This window comes from Sipha flava, unplaced genomic scaffold, assembly GCF_003268045.1.
Source record: "Sipha flava isolate LNK unplaced genomic scaffold, YSA_version1 205_pilon_pilon, whole genome shotgun sequence".
Classification (NCBI taxonomy): Eukaryota; Metazoa; Arthropoda; class Insecta; order Hemiptera; family Aphididae; genus Sipha; species Sipha flava.
Window position 1 is genome coordinate 365,361 of NW_020272809.1, and position 27,214 is coordinate 392,574.

Consider the following 27,214-nt stretch of genomic DNA (forward strand, 5'->3'; position numbering starts at 1 on the left):
ATACGTGTCGATTACGAACAAAACCGATATACGGCCACTCGCGTTCTTTGCTACTACAATTTCGCGTTACGATAATCATATTTTATTGCACGCAATTCTCGGGCCACAGGTGGAGAAACCGTTGAGGCACAGTGGTCCACAAATTAAAATTAGGCGGTCTTTATTGCCCGACTTCAAAATGAAAAAATTTTAATTTTTTTCTTTTAATATTATGTCTATAACCTATTGAGTTCAGATAAGTAACTGGAAATTTATAAATATTTTTATAACTCAAGTTATAGCTATTTTAATGAGACATTTTTCAATATATCTGATATTTTATTTTGATTTTGGGCATAAATTGTTTATTTTTTTTTTGCCACATTAAAACTAAAAAAAAAAAAAAATATTATTCAAATAGTGTTGTCCGTGTTCTATAAATAGAAATAATAATACGAAATATTTTTTTTTTTTTTTCAATGCATTCGTAATGAAATTGATTCGGAATTCCGTGTTTTTTTTTTCTTTTTTTTTCTCAAAGACTGAGGATAAAATTTACTCAATTTTACATTATATTCAATTCATCCATATTAAATGATGTACATTTTGTTTGCGGCTGTTTGCAGTAATAACGTATACAAATTATTATCACTTCAAAAATACCAGATGTCTGTAAAAATTAGGTTGAAAAAAAATTTAAACAATTTATGCCCTAAATTAAAATAAAATATCAGATATATTGAAAAATGTCTCATTAAAATAGCTATAACTTGAGTTATAAAAATATTTATAAATTTCCAGTTACATATCTGAACTCGACAGGATGTAGAGTCTACATTGTATACATAATATTTGAAAAAAAAATTCAATTTTTCTCATTTTGAAATCGGGCGAAAAAATCCGCCTAATTTTAATTTGTGTGCCACTTTGTGACGTACTCGGATTTTATTTAAATGAAACAGTTGGCCATGCCCTTGCTATAGGACACTGTATACGCCACTGGTTTTACGTTGGCTTAGCGCGCGCGCACACAGATTACGACAACTACCGTTAAAAAGCATCACGCTGTTTCGAAAAATCTACGACGAGCGCTTTTTATTAATATTTTTTCCGATTCCTTTCAACCCCTCTCTCTAACCCGGACATGATGTGTACTATTAAAACGGCCACAGCGTCCACGAATAAGCTCAGTGGCACATACATAACTTTTGGGGAGGATCACTTGCGAACAAATCATTATTTTTATTTCACACTAAGAACATTATTTTATAAAATTTAAAAAAATCCACATCCCTCCCCTATATACACTACTGCGTGCACTCTCGGTGGACTCGGGGGCCGTTGAAATCATACATATTTGTAATGACGCACGCATATCAATACACCCATACACAGTGTGTATTACACACACATAGACACATCCTCCGTGCAATGAGCGCATCTAGAACTCAAATATTGGGGGTGCTGAAATTGCTGAAAATTAAATTAAATGGTATTTAACCGTAATTACTATAGATTATATAGATCTGAAAAAAAATAGAAGTGCTATATTTGAACTCAGGGGTGGTAAAAACCCTATTGCGCCCTTTAAGTTGTGCCTATGGTCCGTACGGACATACCTTTCGGCATTTCAATGGCCGTCTCGACGTGCCCAACTTTCAGCGTTCTCTTATGCGTACGCGGTGTCATGTACACGTATAAGTAACACCGAGGACTTGATCTCCTTCCACCCTCCTTATTCTTCCCACGCGTGCCAACGCGTATTGCTACGACCCGATGTTTCACTATTCCAACGGCTTGAACGCGGCACGAGGGAATAATCGAGAAAATAACAATGATGCGCGGTCGGGAATCGATTTGTTCGGTTATTTCGGTTCTGATTAAAAGCAAAACACACGTGTACGCCTCGAAGAGGAGGACAATTTCGATTTTCTATAATGGTTCCAGTATGGTTGAATTAATATTTCATGGTAAATGTGTTATGAGCTAATAATGTTCCAGCGGTGAACTATTGATACATTAACAGCCCGGTCGTCAAGACTTAACCACTGAAGATGTGGTTCCCTTTGTGTCGTGAAACGGTCGCAGGCGGCCTTCGAGAGGAAACTCACTCGCCTTCACGGCGAGGACGACATCGTAATGTACGATTTTCACCGTGTCCGTACTGTATATAATATATATGTGCGTGTGTCATAAGGACGTGTTATTAACCTCCGAAGAAGTGCGCCCGCCTGTAGCCGTTTCGAATTCTCTATTTAATATTGCTCATCGCACACGCATCGGACTGAAAGCCTCTCTGCTCCTACGGCCGTTAGGAGCCGTTTCCAGCCCGAAAGACACCGGTTTTGCGAGTTCATATCGGTACGAACCGAAAATTAATTTTTCCCGACCTAGCTGAGGGAGGGTCCGTCGAAAACACCGTTACGAGCGACTGACCTAAATACATACGCCGCGTTCGCGTCACGTTCGAGAATGTACAGTGTACGCTTCCCCTCGGTCACGGTTCAGCTTTTTTCTTTCTTTCCGTATTTTTATTTTTTTATTTTTTAAATATTTATCGCGATGCGAATGACCCCGCGCGCATACCCTCGGCTATATATATATATAATATAGATGTGTACACTACGGTATAACGAAATGAAATCAACTATCGGAGCCATAATTCCACTCGCAGGTAACGTTGTGAAATTACGTTTTCCATCAAACAAAATTACCGCTCCGCAGCCGGTGGGTACGCCGAACAAACATATAAACACACGCACAGGCGCATCGGTTAGTAGTCGGGCACGTGTGTACGTGGTGCGCGGTCCGGGCCGGACGTGTATACGTACCGTGTAACGGTCACGCGTGTATAGCGACGGAAAGCTTTTTGTGAAATATTTACGACGCAAGTACCTACGGGGATTATTTTTTCTCCTTATTTTCTCTCCTTTCCCTCGTCGCTCTTCGCCGCACCATCGCCACCCGCTGACGTCCCCGTCCCTCCGTCCACGCGTACACGTTCCTTTCGGTCCTCGAACACCGCCGGTCCGTAATGTTCAACTCAACCGCGCCGCGTATCGCTTACTTAAATATAATATAGCCGTTGGCCCGTGCCCGTAACACACACAAACCTACCGACCCGTTGCGCACAAACGGAATGGTTAAAAAGCCGTTGGACCGTGTGCGCGTACGAAGTCGCCGCGAACGGAATTGAAATCCTCTGATCGCACTCCAACATACACGCGCGTGCGGTCGAACCAGTGGTTTGACGAATTTACGAGGGGGGGGGGGATCAAGAGGATCAATCCCCCCACCATAGGCTGTATGCGTGCAAATAATTATAGCTACAACGTTGTTTTAAATATTAAATATTTTTATTTTATCGATAACTGATTACGTTTGTAAGAATTAAAATATCATGATATATTGTGTAATATTCTCATCGGTATCGCTGGTCACTGGGCTGTAATCTGTGATCACACCAGGTCCATGCGGTCCGTATTATCATTGAAGAAGGACGTATTACCGTCGTGATATCGGTTCCTATATTATCTATGGGTACGACGGATATAGATACTATAGTACCTAATCACCACGGTTTAAAATTTACATTACTATTTACGTACATTTTAAACCGAAAATATCTGTATATCATATTCAGTTTTATAACTGCTCAGACATACTCAAATATAGATTGTATATTTAATATTAATACTCTATTATAATTCCCGGGAAATTAGTGGCTGAGGGAGCGTAGACCCCTTTAGGTCTGTAATTACTGTATGAAGTATATCCCTCCATCCATGACAAAAACCTAAATACGCTACTGGCGCAAACCCCCGTACGCGTTGTACAACATCGCGTACGCCCGTACGGTCGTCTCGCGGTTAAAAGTATTTTACGACAAAACATCTCCGGGGTGAATCACGACACTCGAGCTCTCAGGAAGTCGAAACGGGTTAATGTTTCCCGGGTTCCGGTTAACGGGTTCAACACCGGCCTTAGGGTATTTTCGGTTTACGTTGACGGGTGTAACAAAGGTTCGCTACTTAAACGTACACGGAAATAATTCGACATCGAAGTTAACGTCAATTTAAGTTAAGCGAGTATAAAAGTAGAAAGTCACTTATCGGTAGTATTTATCACTCGTTGTCAGATATTGAATGGTAGAGAGGGCACGGATTAATGATAGATCATGAAAATCACTAATGAGAACCGTTATGATTATCAACGATGAATACAAAATTATATCACACATTATCCGTTTTTTCGAACCATCAACCGTAATAATGGATAAAAGTTAACGATTATACATATTTTATTTTCAAATTTCCTGTTCTCGAAAATATAGTTTGAAGATAAACTATAAATATGAACCGAGCTGAGTATTAGAAAATATTTTCCTTGCTTGATTTTTTATTACAGATAATTATACAATTTTACATGGTCAATAGTTTTAAAATTAATTTTAATGAATGTTCGAATGCCGGTTATAAGTTAAAACTATGCTCAAGACTGAACATACCGCTCTCGAATTGTTAAATTCCGTGGGGTCGCGCCACGTATATTAAACATCAATTAATATTCTAAAAATATAACCAGTTATTGCGGTGGGACTATCAACATTCAAATATAATCTTATCGTACGATTAACACACCACATTACGAATGTGCTGATAAAACGATTTCTAAAAAACAATAATAATTAACAATCGTAAACAAATTAATAAGTTTTCATATTATAAAACTGGCCACTGGAACTATACTCGGCATTTTCTGTGGCGTTTAGTATGCTGCTGCTGCATATTCTGTGGGCTGCGTTTTTTTTACCAATTTCGTAAGCTTTACATTTTTCAACATACAAGACGTAATTATTTAATTTTTTTTACTCCCCATTTGAGAGAAAAACAAACGGTAATTACTAATTATAAAAAAACGATAGTATAAAACAATGTAATAATACAAAGTTTAAAAATACGTGTGTGCTCGCTGCTCTGCGCATTGCATACTGAATGGTGTATTAGTGTCAATAGATAGTAACTAATAAATAAACAAAATTCACTCTTAGATTTTACAGTATAATATATACGGTTTATTAGAATAAACAATATAAATATATAATAGATATTCCGAGATATTATTAATAAGCGTTTACGATAGTAATAGGTACAACAAGTTATCAATTATAGGATATTTTTACGGTGCGCGTCACTGGTGTGGCTGATAATTCTATTTTTATACTCCGTAATGATAATTTCATAATAATTCATAATAATAATAATTTACATTATTTAATAATGAGTTATCCGAGAGTACATTTTTGAATGGTACACTCCGGGACATCTCGTAGAAATTTTTTACATTTTTAAAATAATTAGCTTTTAAATGTATAAAATGTCTAAAAAGTCTACTATTTAAAATATGACTTTTTAATACTTAATTTTCTGGTCAAATAGGGGAAATAATTTAAAAAAATCCATTGAGATGCCTTTCAATATGTCCTACAAAATAATTATATGTAGTTCGATCTCTATAATATCTATTATTGAACCTAGAGGACTTAATATAAAACACAATATAATCGATATTTATCATCATTTTTAACCCCTTAAAAGACAAAATTTAAAAAATAAACTTTTTACATTATTCTTCAGTAATTACCTAACTACAACTTAGAAAAAAAAATATCAATTACACTAAACTTAAAAAATGGCTTGTTCAGCCTTAATTATTCTCCAGTTTTCGGATTACGGTTTGTACCTATTGGGTATCGAATTTTTCCCGGGTACATTATGTTGCGATCCTTTTCTATTCTTTTCTTTTAACACGTTATAAAAACATTTTTATGGGAGTTGCACATACGCCAATACAGTTTCAAAATGTACCATCGTCACTTTATATCTTAATGTGACGTCTCGTACGTACTAAAACGTTAAATAATGTAGAAAAACTCGTTAAAACCGTTCTAAACGTTATCGGAATAGCTTCACGTTTTATCAATCGTTACAATTATCATAACAATCGAGATATTTTGTATCGGAGGTATATTTAACGAATATAAATACACACAGGTATCTTTACTGTTGATAAATTATAACGGAGATTTATAGATATTCGACGGAGGTATTTTGGTTGGAGACGTTTTGAAGGAATATCAGTAAAAGTACAACAGAGAAGCAAAGACGTAATCGATACAATCGTCGCGAGTTTCCGTGAGTGAAAAATGTACGTTGAGCAGTGTTATTGTGACGTGACAATAAAATACATTCAATATATAATTGTATAATATCAGACATGGCCGAATTAAGACACGTACATTTCAATTTAATTCATAATTTTTACTTCACTTTCTGTTAAAGAAAAAAAAAGAAATTGAAAATATGTTGATGTTACTTATACAATTTTTTAACCTATTGTGTTTATGTATAAATATATAATTAAAAAATCATATAAAAATTAAACGTTACAGTGAATAATTGATTTTCAAAAGAGTATTTTTAAATGTTTTCATACTTACCTGTTTCCATAAAAATTTAAGTTTTTTTTTGACATGCAAACGTTAAAATGTTTGCCATCCCTGCTGCATATAGATACTATACTAAGTCAATAATTTTTGCATATTATTAAACTACAGTTCAATAAACATGATATAAATATAGAATTTCTGAGCAAAATAACAAGTTTTTTTTTAGTTGTGGTGTCGTCGAGTGCGCTTTGTTTAAAACATTTTAATTTTACATCTCAAACACACGTTAGTGCGAAGTTTAAGAACAGAGTGTTAAAGTTCAAAACCTTAAAAAGAAAGAAACAGTGTAGTTGTTGACAGAAAAAAAAAGGTGACCTTTGGATGTGTTTGAGTCCCAGCGGTCAATGCGGACCGATTCGATTTCACCGTCGATACTTTAACGACATTATTGTTTTCCGTATTAATAGCAAAGTAAGCACGCGAAATGTTGACAAGTCTTCAATTTTTGTACCCTTTTCGTATTAAATTTTGCCTACACCGGCGTTCACGTTGACTTTCGTCATTCACCAAACTGCAATACCAACTGTAACTGTAATACCATGGAATAATATTGGAAACATTAAAATGGAACGCAATGTTTTTTTTTTTTCGAATTTTTTGTAAAATCAGTACGTTAAGCATTTATTTCTTTAGGTAGATGTATTATAATAGTGATGAAATAATTGTTTTAAGATTTTCAGCTTTACACGCTTTCATGATTTCTCAGCTTCCATCGAAGTCTTACATCGATATCGATCCGTGTTTTAAATTCCTTCACCCCTTCCAGATATTTTTCCGATCGATCTGACGTTCACCAACGTAATACTCTTTCGCGAGTGCTTTTAATTTTGTTTGCTACAGTCAGCGCTTGCTTTATTAGTCTTCCGTTCGCTAACCATACAAGGCCGGCCGATTCCAACCTCTCGGATTTGAAAAACTCCAGTGGTTTCGTGCCATTATAAATTCTATAAATATTCACATTGCTCATCCGTCCTCGTTTACCAGGGTTTACTGTCATTACACAGCTCCATATGTCTTACTTAAAGTAAAAGTAAACGTCAACAATTTCTTTTCGTCTCTCTGTGCTGTACACCATAATATGTTTCCCATCGGTACATTACTGAATGATTAAATTACTTGGTCTACTGGTGGTTAATAATTTAGCGCCAAGGAAGTACGAGTTCGAAGGAGGATTAATACGTATCTTTGATTTGATTCGAATTCGAGTAAAATATTAGAGATATTATTTCTAATTCTTTTTTATTTTTTATTTTTTTTTGGTTTTTACATAAATAATAGACTTTTCGTTTCATCGGGACATGATTTTTTGCGTTCCTCTACCTGTTCCGGTTAAGGGCGCTAATAATGCGACACAAATATCACGAGCAAAGCGTTGTTTTTTATTATTATTTTTCTTATCTTCAAAATGCTTTCCCTTTTTGTAACTGATAAATATACAAACGACCGAAAATATGATTACGTCTGAGGTTGAAACGACGACGGAAAAAGGTTTATAGGGTGTGTGTGGAGTTTGAAGACCCCTCGTCGGTCCGTGGTGTACGTGGTAAATTTTTAAAACCCTCTCCAGGGAGATATTGAGAGTACGCACTGCTGATGCTTGTCCGTGCAACGGTGACCCGTACTTTCAGTTCATGGTTCGATCCCGTTAGATATCGACCAGCGCTTTGAACAGAACGGTTTTACTTCGACGTCTAGGGGAAATTGTCATTTTTCTACTTTTTTTTTTTTGTTTTTTTTTTTTTTTACATTTATTTGCTTTATTTTTCGGAAATCTCAAGTACTCACTTTTCCGCTTATGGTTATAGCAAAATACGCTGACCAATTTATTCCAATATCGATAATATATCATATTACCAAGTACAGTGAACATATAAATTGCGAACAAACAGTTATGGTAATATTTAATAAAAGTTTAACACCCGTAGGATAGGATAAAGGTACGATAAACTTCTCCGGCGCTCCTGTTCAAACTTTACTTGGAAATAAATATATGATTTAGAACCGAAGATGGAGGTCAACGAAAAATATGGAAAAGCGTACGGCACGCGACAATGTACAACATTAATTAGCGATCAGTGAAGTCATCAGTTAAAAATGTTTGCTTACGTGCCTGAAAGACGTTATTGCATCATTTGCTTTGAAACGAATAATGTTATACGAATGTGTTCTACGGGTGTGCTCGATTTTCGAGCCGGGTGTAAGTCGTTCTGATTGATTGTTTCCATAACAACGTTTCGGTCGACCCGCACAAGATGCGATGAACTATTCGCAAAAATTAAACGAAAAGTCTTATCTCGGTGCTATTCGGTAAGTAGTTAGTTCTTCGTAGTAGATTTTCGAAACACTTGAGAACATATTTTTCATACACGTGGACGTTAATAAAATTTACATGCGTCAAATATACAAAAAAAAAAAAAGATACATATAATATTACTTAAATATAAGTTATTCATCGATTCGTCCGTATAGTATGTAACATAAAAGCACAACTGCCTCAAGACTCATTACGCTGATGCTGTCGTCAGACATACCACATTTCGTAGTAATTAATCGTTGTTTAATCACATTGACTCGGCTTTCTCGTCCGTTTGAAGTTTTGAAGTTTACTTTTGCTTTTTTTATTTTTTCGTCATTGCGTTCCACCACGTTACGTGGGACACGATCACCTCCAGATCTGTTTAGATGTTTCATTGATGCCACGTCGTTTGTGTTAATTGATACAGAAAATGTAATTTTTTTTTTTCTTCGTTTATTCGCATAAATACAAGCATATGATACTGGTTACTGTTTCATAAAAGGCCCGCAATGCCCGTCGATAGTACACCCCACAAGTGTACACACGATAAAAAATTATAAATAAATAATATACCAAGGACCTTAAAAAACAATAATAAATAAAATAAAAACTGTATTATAAAGAAACGAGACATATCTGGTGGTGACTCGGTCGTTTTTTGTAACAGTTATGATCAATCGATCAACCGTCAACTATATAGTGGTCGTTAAAAAGAAAAAAATAAACGTTAATTTTTCTCTAATAGGTTGTACTTTAAACATTGATAGAAATGTATACCCCGTGAATATTCTCCGGAACGTAGGGAGAATCGCGTTCACGGAAATAATTGGTGAAAGTGCCTTGGTACTCATCAGAATATTTGAGCAAACCCAGCACTTTTGCTGGGTATAACTACGGCTGTGTAAGACTCGAATACATCAAGTAACGTTACCTCCGGTCTATTTTCGTCGTTTGAAATATTCTCTAGATTACGTTTTCATCAAAGTGTATCAATACGCATTGCGTTCTGGAATATAATGCTGTTAAGCTAAACGATATAATTAATTTGTGACCGAAGAAAAATGCACAAACGTAGAACGTGTCATCAATGTAAAATCCGGATGTTGATGACATTGCGTTTTGTTTTTGAATTGTTCCAAACGATAATTTTATAGCTAAAAACGTTTTTCAATCTTAAATACTAATTTTTAATTTTAATTTTATTATATTTTAACGGTCTTTTTGATAATTTCGAGATATTTTAAATTCTTTATTACTAATTGAGGAAAATGATTTATTGTTTCTGGTTGACGAGTTTTAAACTACCTAGTTTTAATGATTCATAAAAATCATTAAAAGTAATTTTAGTAATTTTAAAATGTTAATATACCTTTTTTTTTTTTTATAAATAATCAAATTTTTTGTTATTTGTGTTATTAATGCATTCTATCTAGAGAATTTTAACGTGCTTTACAGGACTTCATCATCCGGTCTCATAATTCCTTATTAATATTGCCCTGAAAGTCGTAAGAGAAGTTAACCAGTTAAATAAACCTTGTACACAACTCACATATCACAAAGTCAAGTCGCGATATCACTCGAATTTTGTACCTTTCAAACGAATTTCGACACATTGTCGTGTATTGAATTTATTATGTTTTTATTTTTCCTCAACGGATCCGGGCTGTCGCGTTTCAAACTGTACTCGTACAGTACACTTTTGATAATAATATAAGTACAATAACGTAAATAACACAGTTAATAACCGAAGAAAAAAAGAATCGACGCACCGCGCGCGTATCGTTAGTTATCTATACTTATGTGTACTATTGTGCGACGTTGTATTATGTAGATATCGATTTTATTATACATTGTAATTGTTTTCTCGTACCATGCGATGCGCAGCGTACGAAGGAGCAGGAAATTCAATTTTTTTTTCTCTCTTTTTGTTCTTCTCGACCGGTGTCGTCGAACGATTTCCGCCAACGGGTCGCGAAACAATCGGGTTTCCAGTTAACGAAATAATATGAATACATTTACATTATATTTTATTATTCTATGTATACTGCAGTGGTTACGCCTAAAGGAACATCGTCGATGTTTTGATCTGAGCAAAATATTCCATGTTACCGAAGATGAAAAAGAATCAATTTTTTTTTAATTTTTTTTTTTTTTTTTTCATCACCTATCTAGATGACAGTTGAAAACGTACGTTTCGTGTTCCTCGGCGCATTACAACGCTATTCTCTGAACACAGGATAATGGAATAACTAAATTTTAAACAGCTACATATATACTAAATATAAAAAAGACCAATAAGTGCTAAACCATCCGGAAAGTGCGTTTTTAAATTCGTGTTTACATTTGTTTAGTATTTTTTTTCCCGGTTAAATCTTTAACGCAAGACTGTGGAAATATTCGACTTGTCCATCTAGATCGAAATCAGTTCCGTTATAAGTGTTTTTTGAACGCACGTTCGAATCACTAGCCGCATACGTGTTTGCTTGAACGGTGTACTGTACGCAAAATCGCCGCGAAGAAATTGAGATATTGTAAGATCATAATTTTACTTATTAAGTGTTGGTCAGGCAAACAAACTGACATAAAACGTGCACGATACTGACGGATGCCCGTGTAAAGTGGTCGGGGATGACCAATTAAATATATGATATTCAGGGAAGGTTTTCTGGTCCTTTTGAATATATTTTAAGCGTAGTTCTGGAGCATAAAAAGGAACGGAACTTAATGTTACAAACAAATGTAGAATGGTTCAAATAATTATTGAGATTTAATAAATATATACATAAAATGACTTGCAAGTATCGGAGTATGCGGCTGATGGACGTCGCGGCCGAATCGCCATTACATATTTTAAATCGCCGTTGGTTTTACAATTGTTACATATATGTTATAGATATATCCATATTATATGAGTATACATTAATTATATGTAACAATCGTTACACCTGTAAATGAATTATTTTGGAAGCGTAATAAAAATCGATCGTCAGACAACTATATTTTGTTGATGACATTGGACTGTGGAAAAGTGCGTGCGGTCGGTTCTGGGTCGTTGGAATCGAAAGTTGGATCGACCGAAGACAGGAGTGACGGAAAAGGCGCATTACAGCTTTCTTTATGTTTCGATAGATTCGTTTATACTATATATATATATATATATAGGTACGCATTGATATTACGACGGTTAATTGGCAAAAATCTAAATGATTACGTGTCAGTTGTTTAAGCCACCATGCCGTCATCCGTTTTTTGTTCTCCGTCCGATCGATCTTACCCCGTCCGCCTTGACACGGGTACGAGTCGTCCCGCCATAGATATTCACCACCGAACCGCACTTGGAGGCTGTATGGAGAATACGATCGTGAAGCCCGCAGTACTCTTATACGTCGATCAAATCGTACGTGTAGACGCCAAAAAATATGATTACGATAAAAGTAACGATTGTTGCAACGCATGTGCTTCCGTAGCGGAAGAAGCCACCGCGGAAGACCATTTATTTTTCGATCCTATTTTTTTTTATAAATATGTTTGACCAGATGGTTAGTTTTCTTACGTTTTTTACACTCTAAAACGTTTACAAAAACTGTTTTTTATCGCGAAATTAATGTAAAAAAATATTTTTCGATATACCTTACGAATTTCGAGACTTTTATGTTATCGATATTGCTTTATATTACACGCGCACGCCTATATATTGTTTGTAAAATTGCCGTGCGATCGCTACTTCTCGTGTTCCACGTAACCACCGACCACAGACTTTGGGCCCAAAAAATACAAACTGCTGTGCTCCACGTATTAGAGTACGCGTAACACTGGCCCTTGGTTTGTGCCCGGTGAATACGATCTAACTCGCCAGTAGCGCTCAAACCAAGAAATGTTAAAAAATTAAAATGTACGAAGACTACTAACGCCGGTTATGACCAGCTACTCGCAGAAAACTGTCCCTTAATTAAATTAAATAACGTGAATATTCCTATCAGTAATGAAACCAAATATCTCGGCATAATACTTGACAAACGCCTAACTTAGGGTCCTCACCTAAAAAATAAAAGAAAAAAAGCGAATAGCAGACACCACCTTTTTCGGCCTCTCCTAAAATCCAAACTAAAACTAAAACTTAAAATACTTTTATACAAAACCGTTATCAGACCACTATGGTCTTACGGTATTCAAGTTTGGTGGCCAGCCAAACCTTCAAACATCCGCCCTATCCAGTCATTTCAAAATATAACCCTTAGAATCATCACTGGTGCTCCCTGGTATGTAACGAATGAATCTATTCATAACGACTTACAAATCGAAACAGTAAATAAACTTTCAAAACGTCACTATAAATCCTTTTACATAAAACTGCCATCGAACATTAATCACCTAATTCAAAAAATGTCCTCAAATCTTATCCCTGACCAACTTCCACGTAGACTAAAAAGAAATAGGAATCGTGACCTACTACTCTGAAAAAAAAAAAAAAAAAAACAACATCAACTATACAATCATCCTTGCTACATCTAGATATATAATACAATATAATAAAACCTAAATATTTGTGAGGGGTGTTACCAGTGGGTGACTTCCCCTATCATGTTATGTTCATTCAAATGTTCTATTAGCATAATGACTTATTGTGCAGATTATGTGTATAGATTGTCTTTTTCTTATTAATAAAAAAAAAAAAACTCGCAGAAAACGATGTACTTATCAATGATTCGCTTTTTAATTTGTTTCTTCGTACCAATACTTCTTCGTTTGACGAAAGAAAATTGAACGTGTCCACCTGCTTATGCAACGTAACGATTTAACTAACAATAATATTAATACTTGAATTCGAGATACGTGCGAAAACTTTGGATGTCTCTCGTTGGAGCTTCGTAGAGCTCCACGGAGTACGGTCATGGACGGTAACCGGTATGCTTTTCCGGACGTCCTGGCCACGCGGGACACGATCCGCGACGGAACACGCACCGCGTACGATAATTGTTAAAGTTATCATGATAGTAATGCACAGGATTAATAGACATTAGTTGCACTTGTGTGCTGTTTTTTTATTATTTTTTTTTATTCATTTATATCATTAACCGAACGTCGGCTGAAAACTTTTCTCTGGTGGGGTCTTAAACACGATTTGCCGGGAGCCCATGCTTCGTTCGAAGGTGTTTGTCCAGGTAGCCACGCTTCGTGTACGTCTTGCCGCAAACCGCGCACATGCAATGTTTCAGCCCTATGTGCGAGCGCATATGGTCGGGCAGGTTGTTGCGGCGGGCGAACGCCCTGTGGCACACGCCGCACACATAGGGCGCCGCTTTTTCGTGCGCCTTATTGTGGTCATCGTCCGTACTGGCCGGCTGAAACATGTCGCCGTACGTGGGAGACCCCACGACCCGATGACCCGAGCCACGGTCGTTCGTGCACTACGCGCACGTGCCAGTCTAGTCTCTTTTTCCTCAGGAACGCAGCCGGGCACCACGGGCATATCTTCGGCTTGTTCGAGTGATTAACCCGCATGTGGTCCACTAGTTTCGGGTAACTTACGAACCTGCTCAGACACACCCAACACCGGAACGGCTTCGGCACCGGTTTGCCTCCTTCTCCTCTTCTCTGCTCCGGTTCCTGGTATTGCGCGGCCGCCGGCACTCGATGGACTTCCATTGACAGCTTTTAGAACGGTTCTAAGAGAAGTTTTCAAAAGTTCGCTCACCGGCTCGGACGGTTCCAACTGGGTCGCGACAAAGGTCGACTATAAATAAGTAATTAATTAAAGTAAGTAAGTAACTAAATAAGTCGAGCGTATGGTAACGGTTCACTGAGGAGCTCTGGACTCTGTGGTGATGATCCGGTAAGTCTATTTCAAACGCTCACGTTCGTCTTACAGTCTTGTTTGTTTATCTCGTCCGCGTGTACAACAAGTTTTTTTAGTCACCCATCCCCAGGGATACGGTTTCTTACTGTACAAGCCGAATCATTTTTAAGTACGCAACAAACAACGGAATTTATTCGATTCGTTAGACATAAGCGAAACACACACGGTGCAACTATTTTGTGACCTAGGCATCGTATAATTGGGGCGTCCGCACATAAAGTGACCAAAATTAGATTAGTTTGCAATCAGTTTCAAATCTGTTGTAATCATTCGGTTTCCGCGGTCGCAGTTGCGTTACAATTTTAAGTTGCACCGAACTTTCGCATTCATGCACGTGTATTATTTTATTTTTTTTGCGAACATGAGTGATCAAGAACTAAATTTAAAGTTCGTTGGAGTTCTGAAGAAGCATGAAAAACTTTATAATTTTTCTCCTGCAGAAAACGTACATTTCGTGTTCCTCGGCGTAATACAATGCTATTCTCCGAATATAAAATAAAGAAATAACTAAATTGTAAACAGATATATAAATACTAAGACCAATTATTACTAAGCCATCTGAAAAATACGTTTTTTGTGTTCATGTTTACATGTTTTTTTTTTCCGTTAAATCTTTAACAAAAAACTGTTGAAATATTCGACTTGTCCGTCTAAATCGAAATCAGTTCCGGTATAAGTGTTTTTGAACGCACGTTCAAATCACTAGCCGCATATGTATTTGCTTGACCGGTATACCATACGCACAATCGCTTTGAAGAAATATAAAAATATGGGATATTGTAAGATCATAATTTTACTTATTAAGTGTAAGTTAGGCAAACAAACTGAGACTAAAAATATGCATGATACCAATAGATGACAATAAAAATGAATAAATAAATAAATGAAGGGAAATGATAAATCGATCGTACGTGTCAAGATGACTATATTTTGTTGATGACATCGGACGGTAGTCTGAGGTAAAGTGCGTGCGGTCGGTTCTGGGTCGTAGTTAGTTGGGCCGACCGACGACAAGAGTGACGAAAAAGGCGCATTACAGCTTTCTTTATGTTTGATAATTTTGTTTTTACGCATAGGCAGAACCTTAGAGAGAAATCAAGGTCTCCAGGGACAAATTAATCCTTTGTTAAACTCGCCACTGACGTCCAGTGTCTTCTTCTTTTAAAATTTGTATACCCTAGAGATAATGTAGTCGCAGTCATGGTTATTCCACAGATTAAATGAAAATAATTATTTATAGCCTATGGGTTAAAATGTTATTTGTCTACGTTTTAGATTAATATTGTAGTGTTCACTTTATTGTATACTTAATCGTTATAACTGTACATTCGAGTTGGTGATCCATAAATACCTCGACATAATGATCCAGACGTAGTGAATTTGTTCTGGCCCCGGGTCTTTTTTGAAGTCCGGGCCTCTAGGCTGCAGCTCAAGCTGCCCCCCCCCTCCTCGTTGGTCCTGCGCAGACCTGAATTTCAGGGGGTGCCTGCAATACATTCGGGCCCTATCTGAACGAAACGCGTATATACATTTAACAAACGATAAAATAAACGTAATTTTTTTTATTTAATATCGTGTGATATATTAGTCCCAATCAATATGTTTTTCTTGAATCTTGTATATTTCTTCTTGGGCAGCATCAATTATTTATGATTTGTACTCGTATAGTCAACTGTAGCTGTTACGTTATAAAAATAAGTTTTTGCGCGAAAATTCGTTTTTAATGTTCCTATTACGATTTATTTTTCACCAGATGTTTTAGAGTAAATTTAAGCGTCATCAATCGAAATACGGACCTCTTTCTCTTACCGTTAAGACCGTACCTAAGGCTCTATTATACAACATTTCGGGGCCCGTGCGCGCATGATTATCGTTCGACTTGTAAACCGATCGACGGTTATTATCGGCGCGAAGGAAAACGTAAACAATCGGACAATCGGAACGAACGAAAACGTTACGATTGCACCGAGCGGTTCTCCGAGTGCCCGGGAACGTAGCCCACACGCGCGTCCGTCGAAAGAGAAACAACGCGGACCGGGGGGGGGGGTCGGCGCGACCGCTTCGCCACGGACATTATGCACGGTCGGTCGGGCTGCCGTAATCGAGTTAGACACGAAAACATGCCGGACAAGTGCGCGCGGGCCGGGCGCGTTTTCCTACCGATCTTTTCCGCCCGTCGTTCGGGTCCGCTCTTTCCGATTCGACGACAACGCGCGTTAATCGCCGGTGCCGGTCGCGCACCGGGATAAATCGCGACCGGATCGCGATTACACGGGGCCGACGATTATAACCGACGAGTCATCCGTCGGCCGACGCAAGTTTACGCGGTTTTCCCGTGTCGCGCGGAACCGATTTGCCCTTTTCCCCGTTACCGGTGCGGCGTTCCCCCGCCGCGCGTACACGATTTATTCACGACGTTCGCTATTAACACGGCTACGTGACATTTTGTTGTTTTGCACGTCGCGCGCGCGTATAATCCGCGGTACACGTCTGCCGATACGCGGATTACGCGTCGCGCCGATCGTCCACGCGAGTTTGTTCGTCACGCCGACCCGGACGTCCGATTTCGTGTGCGCGCGTGTCCGCGGCTCGGTTGCGACGGCTGCGGAAAAACAAAAACGAATAAATTATGTTAATCGAGGGGAAAAAAAAAAAAACCCCTTTTCACGTGCACGCGGGGTGTTTGCGTTCGACGTTAACGCTGCGGTGATCGGTGCGTCGGTGGCGTGATCGAGGCTTAGAACATAGGGGGGGGGGGGATAAATATTCTTTCGCTTCGTGTTCATTGGACGTCACGCGTGCTCTACCCCAACGTCCCTTGTTCCCGTCGAACGTTTGCGTTTTTTTTTTTTTCACTCAGAAAAATAAACTAGAAATTAATTCAACGACAATAAACCATCTCTTTATTATTTACATTTCTCCTTTCTAACGTCCGGCCGGACAACTAATCCTAATCCTAATCCCTTCCGTACTTATCGCGCTCAGTACAAAAAACACAAATTGTGGTAGAAAATCGATACACAATTACATTACAAACGTACGTATTATTATAAAACTTCACGTACACCGTCGGGCGTTTTTCCGATTTAAAATAATAGTTCGATGCCCAAGAATTGGCTTCGGAGTTGTAGAGCTGCTCCGCGCACGAATCTGTTCATTTATACAAAAACGTCACAACTTCGTATCATACTCGTATATGGAATACTTTTAAAGTGAGATTTATTCTACTACTAAAACGCTAGTAAATTTACATATTTTTTTCTATTCGACGAGACGTGGGAGGATAGTTAAGAAATCGACGGTTCGACGTTTTAGAAATTTTGAAGTGCTCATTGTTTTCATAAAATTAAAACCTATGAAACTAACGCATCGTTAAAAATTACATGCAGTATCTAATCTTGGTTTGTACAACACCCCAAGCGTCACAGTCGTTACCCAGTGTAGAATCGATTTCAATCGATAGAACCAACTACCTTTAACACGGCTTAAAATTTATTATTATTATTATTATTAATAAGGGACTGTAGTACCTAGTCGACTGAAGCGTTATCGATTGGTTTCGAACATTTTAATCTAGTTGACGAAGTATATATCGCATACGTTCAAAAACAAATCGGAACTTGATTCGCATTAAACTACCGGCACAGGCTTTGCAAACGGTTAATTGAACGGAAACGGCCGTAAGCCCGGACTGCTATAGTACGTATGCATATATACGTATTCACGAATATATACATTCGCGCGTGTGCAAAGCCGCGGAAGAGGCGGTTCGACTTGAAAGTTTTAGGACGACCGTCGCCCGGGCGTTTTCTTATGCGTACTTACATATCACACGCGCACACACACGCACACACACATATATATACATGCAATACGTTTATAGGGAAATTTGTAACCGGTAAAGGAGGCGACGACGTCGAGATGGTATCCACGCGGGCGGCAAATACTTTACGGAATCCGTCAGCGAGGATTTTCTGTGTTTTTTTTTTTTTTACTCCTCTCCTGCGAGTACGACGCGCGAACTCGTCCCGTCTCCTCGACCCCCATCCCCGGCCAATAAATCCGCCACGCGCATAATTATAAACGTACACACGTGAGCGCGCGCACAGTTCGCGATATGCAATTCTTTGAGTAATGATGACAATACGTATAATTAACGTAAAGGTATTCCGCGTCCCTTCGAAAAAGCGATCGAGTTTTTCACCTCGAAGAGAAATCGTCGTCGCGGCTTACGGACTTTTGGGAATTCGCGAAACTATTTCGATTAAGGATCGCACGACGGGGGCGGCGGCGGCGGCGGTAATATATCCAACGTCTCGGGCGTATGCGAAATCTCGTGCGCAGCGGTTACCTTCGGGGACGACCCGACCGACGAGCGATTAGTTCGGTGAGATCGGCTCTCCGGGCACGCGTATTCAAACGATCAACTCTTAACCTAACCCTTTCTTTTCCAAGTTCTCTGGGTGGTGCGCACCACTGCAGACAACCAGCTCCGTCGATCGTCCCTCATCCGAACTTTGCCGTCCGTTTCCCTCTGATCGCGATCGTCGTGCACGCTGTACCTGAACGGACAATCCTTGATGTACAGTTAGTTGATGATCCGTTATTTTTATATTTGATTTACGATCGCGGTCCTACTGCTATCTTTTTTTTGTAACCGCCTTGTGATGTGAGCCGTCGCTCGCACTGTCATCATTTTAATCCACGACCCTGGTGAACGAGGAATCGAGGTAAATCAATCAAAATCAACTCGTCGTACATTAACGCCAAGACCAACAAACTTCCCGACCACGACGTTCAATGATCTACCCTTTCCAACTGCACAAAAAATATTCTATTTAGGTCTTCTGCACGTGGACCGACACTGATCTGGGCTCGTCGTGTTCGTGCCAAACGAATTACTGTCGACAACCGATCCGGACGACTGCGACTCCCTCCTAACCGCATCAATTTAAACAATACTTTTCTCCTAACTCATATTGAAACTTATATGGTCATATCGTGTAGATACAACTACAACTACAACTCTGGGGCTCATTTGTATTTTGTTTTTACGTTTTAATCTATTGCGACATTAAAATAAAAAATGTTTTAATGTGCCTTACACTTACTGTGGTCTGGATTTATTGTTATTGATATTGCTGTCAAGCGTGAGTACAAAGGAGGGAGATATGGTGGCTAAAGCCCCCTCCCCCTTAGACATTAGGTAAAACCATATCGGACGTAGGTACTTAAAAATTAGACATAAGAAAAACTTTGTACTAATCGACATGCACAACGAATTATGGCAGTAATTCAATTTATAGCCCCCCCCCATTTTTTCATTTCTAGATCCATGCCTGTTGCTTAATACTACATTCGTCATATAATGAAGATACTCAAATGTTGATTTTTTTAGAATTTATATTAATGTATATGAATTAAAAGGATGTAAGCTAAAAATTTATATTATTATAACATTTTTATATTATGGCAATTTGAAAAAAAAAATTATTTTGTTGTTTTCGAAAAACTTATAGATAGTCACATATGCATATATAAAACTTATTGTACAAAAAATATTAAAGTTTCTATCTTTTATATTTCACTAGCCTCGTGGTTTTTATTTTAATCAATTACATGGTTTTTAGGTTACAGAAAATAGTGTATAAAATAATATCAAGACACTATAATTCTGGGTACACAAAAAAAAAAAAATACTTTGAAAACCATGAGGTTGATGAAAATAAAAAGTTAAAACGTCAATGTTTTCCAGACATTTATATATTATAGTTTTACTTCTTAAAAAACATGACTGACCGAGACCAATCGCACGGTATTCCAGCGGTTGTCGGTGACCGGACGAAAAAATAAAAATCAAGCGAACGAACCGTGCGTGCAGAATATGATAATAGTGACTAGACACATAATATTAAAATAAAAATGATTACCATAACGATGAACAAATGTCTATGCTTCCATTTCGCTGATCGTAGGCGTGTCCAGATAATGTTGGCGGATCCTATTTATTCCCATGTACCGGCTGTAAAATATTACGTGCAATATAATTGTTTAGTTGACTGGTATGTGATAGGAGGGCGCGTACAAAGGTTTTCTTGCATTCGTTTCATCATCATCATAACGTTGGCTATAAGTTTTAAGAAAATATAATATATGTAATATAATTCAAAAAATTTTATTGTTGTAACAAACAAGCTTCATCAAAGACATCGAAGAAGAATCGAATATATTTTAATCGTGTTTGTCTGTAGATATCCGTATTATGGTCGAATGTTTTGTATATTTTGAGCTATTTTTACTGTGATCCGAAAAATTTATATTTTTAATATCTACTGCAGTATTAGGATCGTATTATAACAAAATAAAATATTTATATGTTATATGTAACCTAAATGTGGACAGCGAAAGATATGAACTGTTAATCTAATTGAAAAAAAAAAAAATGTGTTGTAATATCCTTCAAAAAATTTCAAATATATGATTTAGTAAAATAATGTACCAAATTCAATGCGATTATTTCCCTACTAAACTCGTTAAATAGCTTAGTATGCAATGGTTACATAAACTATTCCAGCTATCGGTGAATCTGTAAACCGAATAAATTTAATTGAATAAATGAGTTAAAAAAAAACATAATTAACTTTGCAGTAAACTTTTAACTGGTCGACCTTTGCTGCGGTTGTTGCGAGTACATACAGATTTGTACACATCATGTCGTTCATTACTGTAAAACGAAAAAACGTCGAATATCTAGTCAGTAATATATACTGGGTGCAAATATGATGACGAATCACACAATAAATATAATATATAAGTTATGTAAATATTTCCGGTCACGTACATATTTAGTACGCGGATTTATAGGATCTATAATATATAATGCTATATAAAATAATATCGTCGTCGATTTTAATAATCATTCCTACATTATACATTTCCACGATGAATTATAGGACTTAAATATTTAAAGATCCTTATAAAATATGATGATTTTATATTATTACATTAATATAACATACAAAATATACTACTTATTATAATATTGTACTGCTCACATAATACATAAATGGTTGTTAATCAAATTATTTATACAACGATTATGACTAATTATCATTAGTACTTATCATGATGTATTTCATGATTCATAAAATAACTAATTTTAATTATAATTTACTAATAAATTAACGTGAACCAAAGGCAACAGCAACAACAGCAGATAAAATAAGTACTGCTCTTTTTTCAACACACTCTTTTTTTAGTTATCAATCTGTAAAACTGTAGCACTCAGCTCTTGATCGTCACCAGACCGATCAGTAACATTAAGTACTATCACATTATTTGTGGATGACTTTTTACGTGGCAGTAAGTTTTTTTGAGTCATTTCATTTGTTTAAAATGTAATTTATTTTTTTTTTTTTTACCCAACTATGTATTCCTACTATTTCACTTGTGAAATAAAAATGAAAACATCAAAATTTAGAAGGTTAGAACTCTACTTACGATTCTACAGATTCTCTGATACTACACGATTCCTGAACCTACAAATCCGAATTACTATAGCCTTCTATAGTAAATGGTAAAGATTATTTTTTATAGCATGGAAAAGGCTGATCACCCTTCCGGTGTACACAAACACCATTCTATTCCTACGAACACTAAATTTTCTTACACAATTCTAATCATTAAAAATGGTTTTATTTTTTTTTTACCGCAGTTACACGTTCTAATATCAAAAATACTGGACTCTGGCTTCTGCGAGTAGACACACCGAAAATAAAGGAAATAAGAAAAAAAAATCACGTTCCGAATTTTGATTTTCGACCTCATCAATTTTTACAATTGACCACCATTGTTCACTTCTCACTCACTCTCTCTCTCTCTCTCTCTCTCTCTAGAATACAGAATTGATAAGTTCGATATCTTCGGTTCGTGAGCGCGGATTACGACGCGCATTAAGCTTCCACCGCTGATTTCGATTGTTTTCCCCTTTTTATCGGGTCAGAACAACGGGCCGGCCGGATAAACGGAAACAATTCCAATTTCGAGTAGATTTTTTTCTCACCGCAGAAAACGCCGAAAGATAACGGACATTCGGTCGGATTAATATTGCCGCGGCTCCGGCCGATCAACCCCGCGCCCGGGAGTTGCTTTTGTTGTACAACGCGAGCTCGTGAAATTAGTTATCTTTCTTATTTTCCCCGGATTTGAAATTTTCCCGTCCGATACGTTTTCGTTTACTTCCCTCTTTTCGTTTTCGGCTTCGCGTAAAGGCGCGTACGTGCGGTATGTTATCTACCGCCGGCGTGATGCGTGGAAAATTGGCATTTTACGCCGAAAACGATCACGATCAGTATGCAACCCGTACAGGTGCCAACCCTTGGTATGCAGAAACCCCGAATCTCACGTAGGCAATATACGAAGTGCGTAAACAAACATTACATTCTTCCGTTATCGTTACCGTTGTAAGCTTTCGCCGTACCAGCCTGCGATGTTACCAGCGTTACCACCGTTCAAACTCCACTTGCTCCTGTCGGAAAACAAACAAAATCGACAGTAAGGGTAGGTCATTGAATAATAATAACAATATTAATTTGTTAAACATCTCGAAACGCGCATAGCAAATATAATGAAACTGCACAGATATTTCAGATATTTCATTATAATATAAACTCATCCCACGCTATAAATTCCTGTTAATGGACGGCTTCTCGCCCATGACTGCAGCTTCAACATGAAATTGTTTAATTATTTACTTATTCATTTATTTAGTTTTTATTATTCAATTTAATTATAAGTATCTCATTGTTTTATATTGCTTTAAAGTTTCAACTATCATTGCTTTTATTGTGAACATTTTTTACAAAAAAATAATTAAAATAATAATAATAATAATATAAATTTATCAATAACGTTTGGTCAACAAATTTAAACAGCACGTAATTACTTAACGATTTAAGATTGATAATAATTCAAGGAAAATACAAAATGAATATTATTGAAAATAAACTTACAGTTTTATAAAAATTTAAGTTGATAAGAATCGTATAAACGATTCAATAATAGATCATTGAATCAATTTATATTACTATCAGCTCGTACTGACGTCGATATGTCAACTTAAACTTATAATCGAATTCATTGGTACGACATATTTTACCCAAATATTCACTCTTCGTAGCGATTTAAAACTATTTTCAATGTTATTATTATTATTGTGCATAATACCGTCTGAACAGGAAAATGTTACACTAGCAACCGTTATGGTGCTAAACGAACTGTGAACGTGTAATTGGGGTTTCATCGATCCCGCGCACTTGACCGTTTTTTCTTTACTTTTATCTCCGAAACAAATAAATGTGTGGATTTCGCTTCGTCACATTTTTCGTTATTTTCTTGTTATTACAGTTTTTTTTTTTCTATATTTTGTCAACTACAACACGTTATAGTAATGTCTGTCACTCCATCGATGTTAGTGTCAAATACATTCGTAATTCATCGGCCCACCAATGTGTCCATGAATATTTATTAATTATAATTCTTCGATCGATCGAAACTATAGAACTGCTGCACATTCAAAATTAATTTAAATAAACTATAATTCTTGATCGTGAGTCTGACAAAATCGGAAAACATTCGTTATCGTAATATTTATAGGTTCAACTTATTTTACTTCGTATTGTTATTTATTATTTTATTATATTAACGGGTTTGACAATAATGTACTACTTTCACCGCATGAACATTTCATGTTACTGATGCTCGTAATTTTACGGAGAGCCAAAGAAAAAAGTCCCGTTGTCCTTGTGTAATATTCTTTTGAGTTATATACAGCACTCATAAATCACTTACGTGTACATTTTTTTTTTTTTAGACTAATAAATAATTTATACGTATCATAATTAACTTTCCAATACAATAAAGTAATTATAAGTTATAAGCGTACAGAAGGAATCAACTTGATGAACTCGTAAACTCCCCTTCGTTAAAAACTAATAATATCATAATTATAAAAAGGTCGCTTTCATTTCTTCGAGAAACAAATACAGACTTATAAAATACTTTGCGGAGTTTTGCAATTAATTAAATAAATATTTTATAACTTTTAATTGTATAACTCATGGTATACGATTTCGTTCCCAAGTGGGCGGCTTCGAGTTAACGGTCTCAAAGAGAAAAGTTGGTACAACGATATCTGTTTATATTAATGATTTCTCCGGTGACGATGCCGCTCGTTGATTGGTTTCCGCGATGTGATGTAATAACTTTGGGAGGCTTAAATATTTACACCAAACAACAAAAAAATCATAATATCAGTCCGTTGAAAAATCGACGATACTATTTAGTACTTGTTACCAGTTTACTTTTTGCTGCGGACTACTTGGTGATGGTCATTAGTTACATAAGCAACGATAACCTTGTTGTCCAGCGATTGAAATATCCAATATTCGTTTACTTAAAAACAGCAAAAATTCGAAAAAATAAATTATTCGCTTAAAATAAATATTGAAATAAAATGAAAACTTATTAATGCAACAATACATTTAGACATCGTATTGTTGAAGAGTACTCAGTATGTGTTTCAAATCTTACTTGTAACTTTGTTTAAAGAATTTAAAAAAATGCAAATCCTATTCCTAATTATAATAATATTAAACGTTTAAATGTGTGCCCCAGTTATTTTCCATTGTCTTTTGACGTTTTGTAAACGTTATTCAGGAGATGGGTCTTGGTATATAAAACAGGTATAATTTTTATTTTTTCGTTTAAAAACACAACCATTAGCATAATCCTATTTAAAGCATGTATATTTATGCTATGTGTGTGTGTATGTGTATATGCATTTTCGTGTTCTCTTCCATTGGAATTATTACAAAAATTAAAATGTTTAGAGTCCCGATAAATAAAAAAGTATAATATTATTTCTCCGTTGAGACAAAAACGAGTTAAATAAACGAACACACGAAAACACGATTTATTCTAATCAAAAACGTTTATTTGAACGATAAAAAAAACCTTTATAAATTTATTTCAATTTGTTATTTAATTATTATTCGCACGGACAAAAGAAACGGTGATTTAAATTTTTTTCCTCGTTTATTTCAAAAAGTCCAAATAACAATTGCGCTTTGGTGCAACTGCTCACAAGGAAAATAACGATTTTTGTTGTAGCTCGAAAAAAAAAATAATAATAATAATCACCCACGCGGATCATACTGCAGCGGAGACGATAGGGGAAAAGTGATTTTTATATTATTATTGTTATTTCGGTTACAAACGTCGTATGCGCACGATCGGTATTCCAGATCAATTATTAATCAATTTGAATCAACGGAATTAATTATTGCCAGTTATCCGAACCAATTAAGAATATATCGTGGAATACATTAAACGCGTATAAACGGTTCGTGGGAAAAAAAAATTAAAATTTACATACACATTCATCTCGACTCGAACTCCACGATAAGCATATTGAGGATTTAATAAATCTTTGCGTGGGTATAGGTATCGAACGATGGAAAAAAAAAAACGGATTACCTACCACGGTACGGAGAATGCGTGCGTAGCATTTTAACGCGCTGACCCGTTTCGATTCGATTTTTTATCAGCGAACGTACGCTGTACGGCCACTCGTATCACTTGCGTGTCCCGTAAGTAAGGTAAGTAAGTAAGTGAACAAGTTGCGTTTAACGTGCTCGGACGCGACTTACCTATATCATATTTATCGACATTTAGCGTAACGCATTGTACCGAGTCGACTGTGGTCAAAAATATATCGACGACAATGACAATGGTCCGTGCGAATCGTTTCGTTCGAATTGTAATTCTTCGTTTCGTCACCAACACCCTACTTACGTTTTCGTGTTCATCAGAGTACTAAAACGATTTCAAACAATGCGCACACATATCCCTACGAACAGTCCGATTAAACCAAAGAAATATTACGGGAACGACTAAAAAGATCAAATGAAATCTATTGAAGTTCAAAATGTCCGAACTCAATATCAAAGAAGTTAACAGCACGTTATTCATAACTAATGCGTGCCGTACATTTTTGCCCGATATCGATGTATAACAACATTTTTAGATTATATGACAGTTATGTGACAGCTGTACTAATACACCGATATTTTATTTTCGTGTTATAAACATATATATATATATTTTTTTTTTTTAAACGACCGTCAGATGTCTTTGTCGATATCTTTTTCACTTTGGAAGATAATGCGGAGTATCGCTTGTGCCCTCTTCTCTGAGTAGATAATTATCATGTGTGTGAACTTCACTCCCAGTGGAGTTGGTTTGGTTTGGGATCAGTTTAGAGCAATCAGAACGACGACAGGGAGAGAATTAATTCTGCGGAATGTTATTTGCACTTGGCCGGATTCGAACCGACGACTGGGCGCATCGCAGCCAACCGCCTGAACACTACACCATACTGCTCCTTTTATCCGCATAGAACTCCAAAATCAGCGAATTTGTAAAAATTTCAAAAATTTCTTGGCAATGATTATACATGATAGTTTGTATAAAATCAACACATCAACGAACGCAACAGGTAAGTTGCGTCCTAACT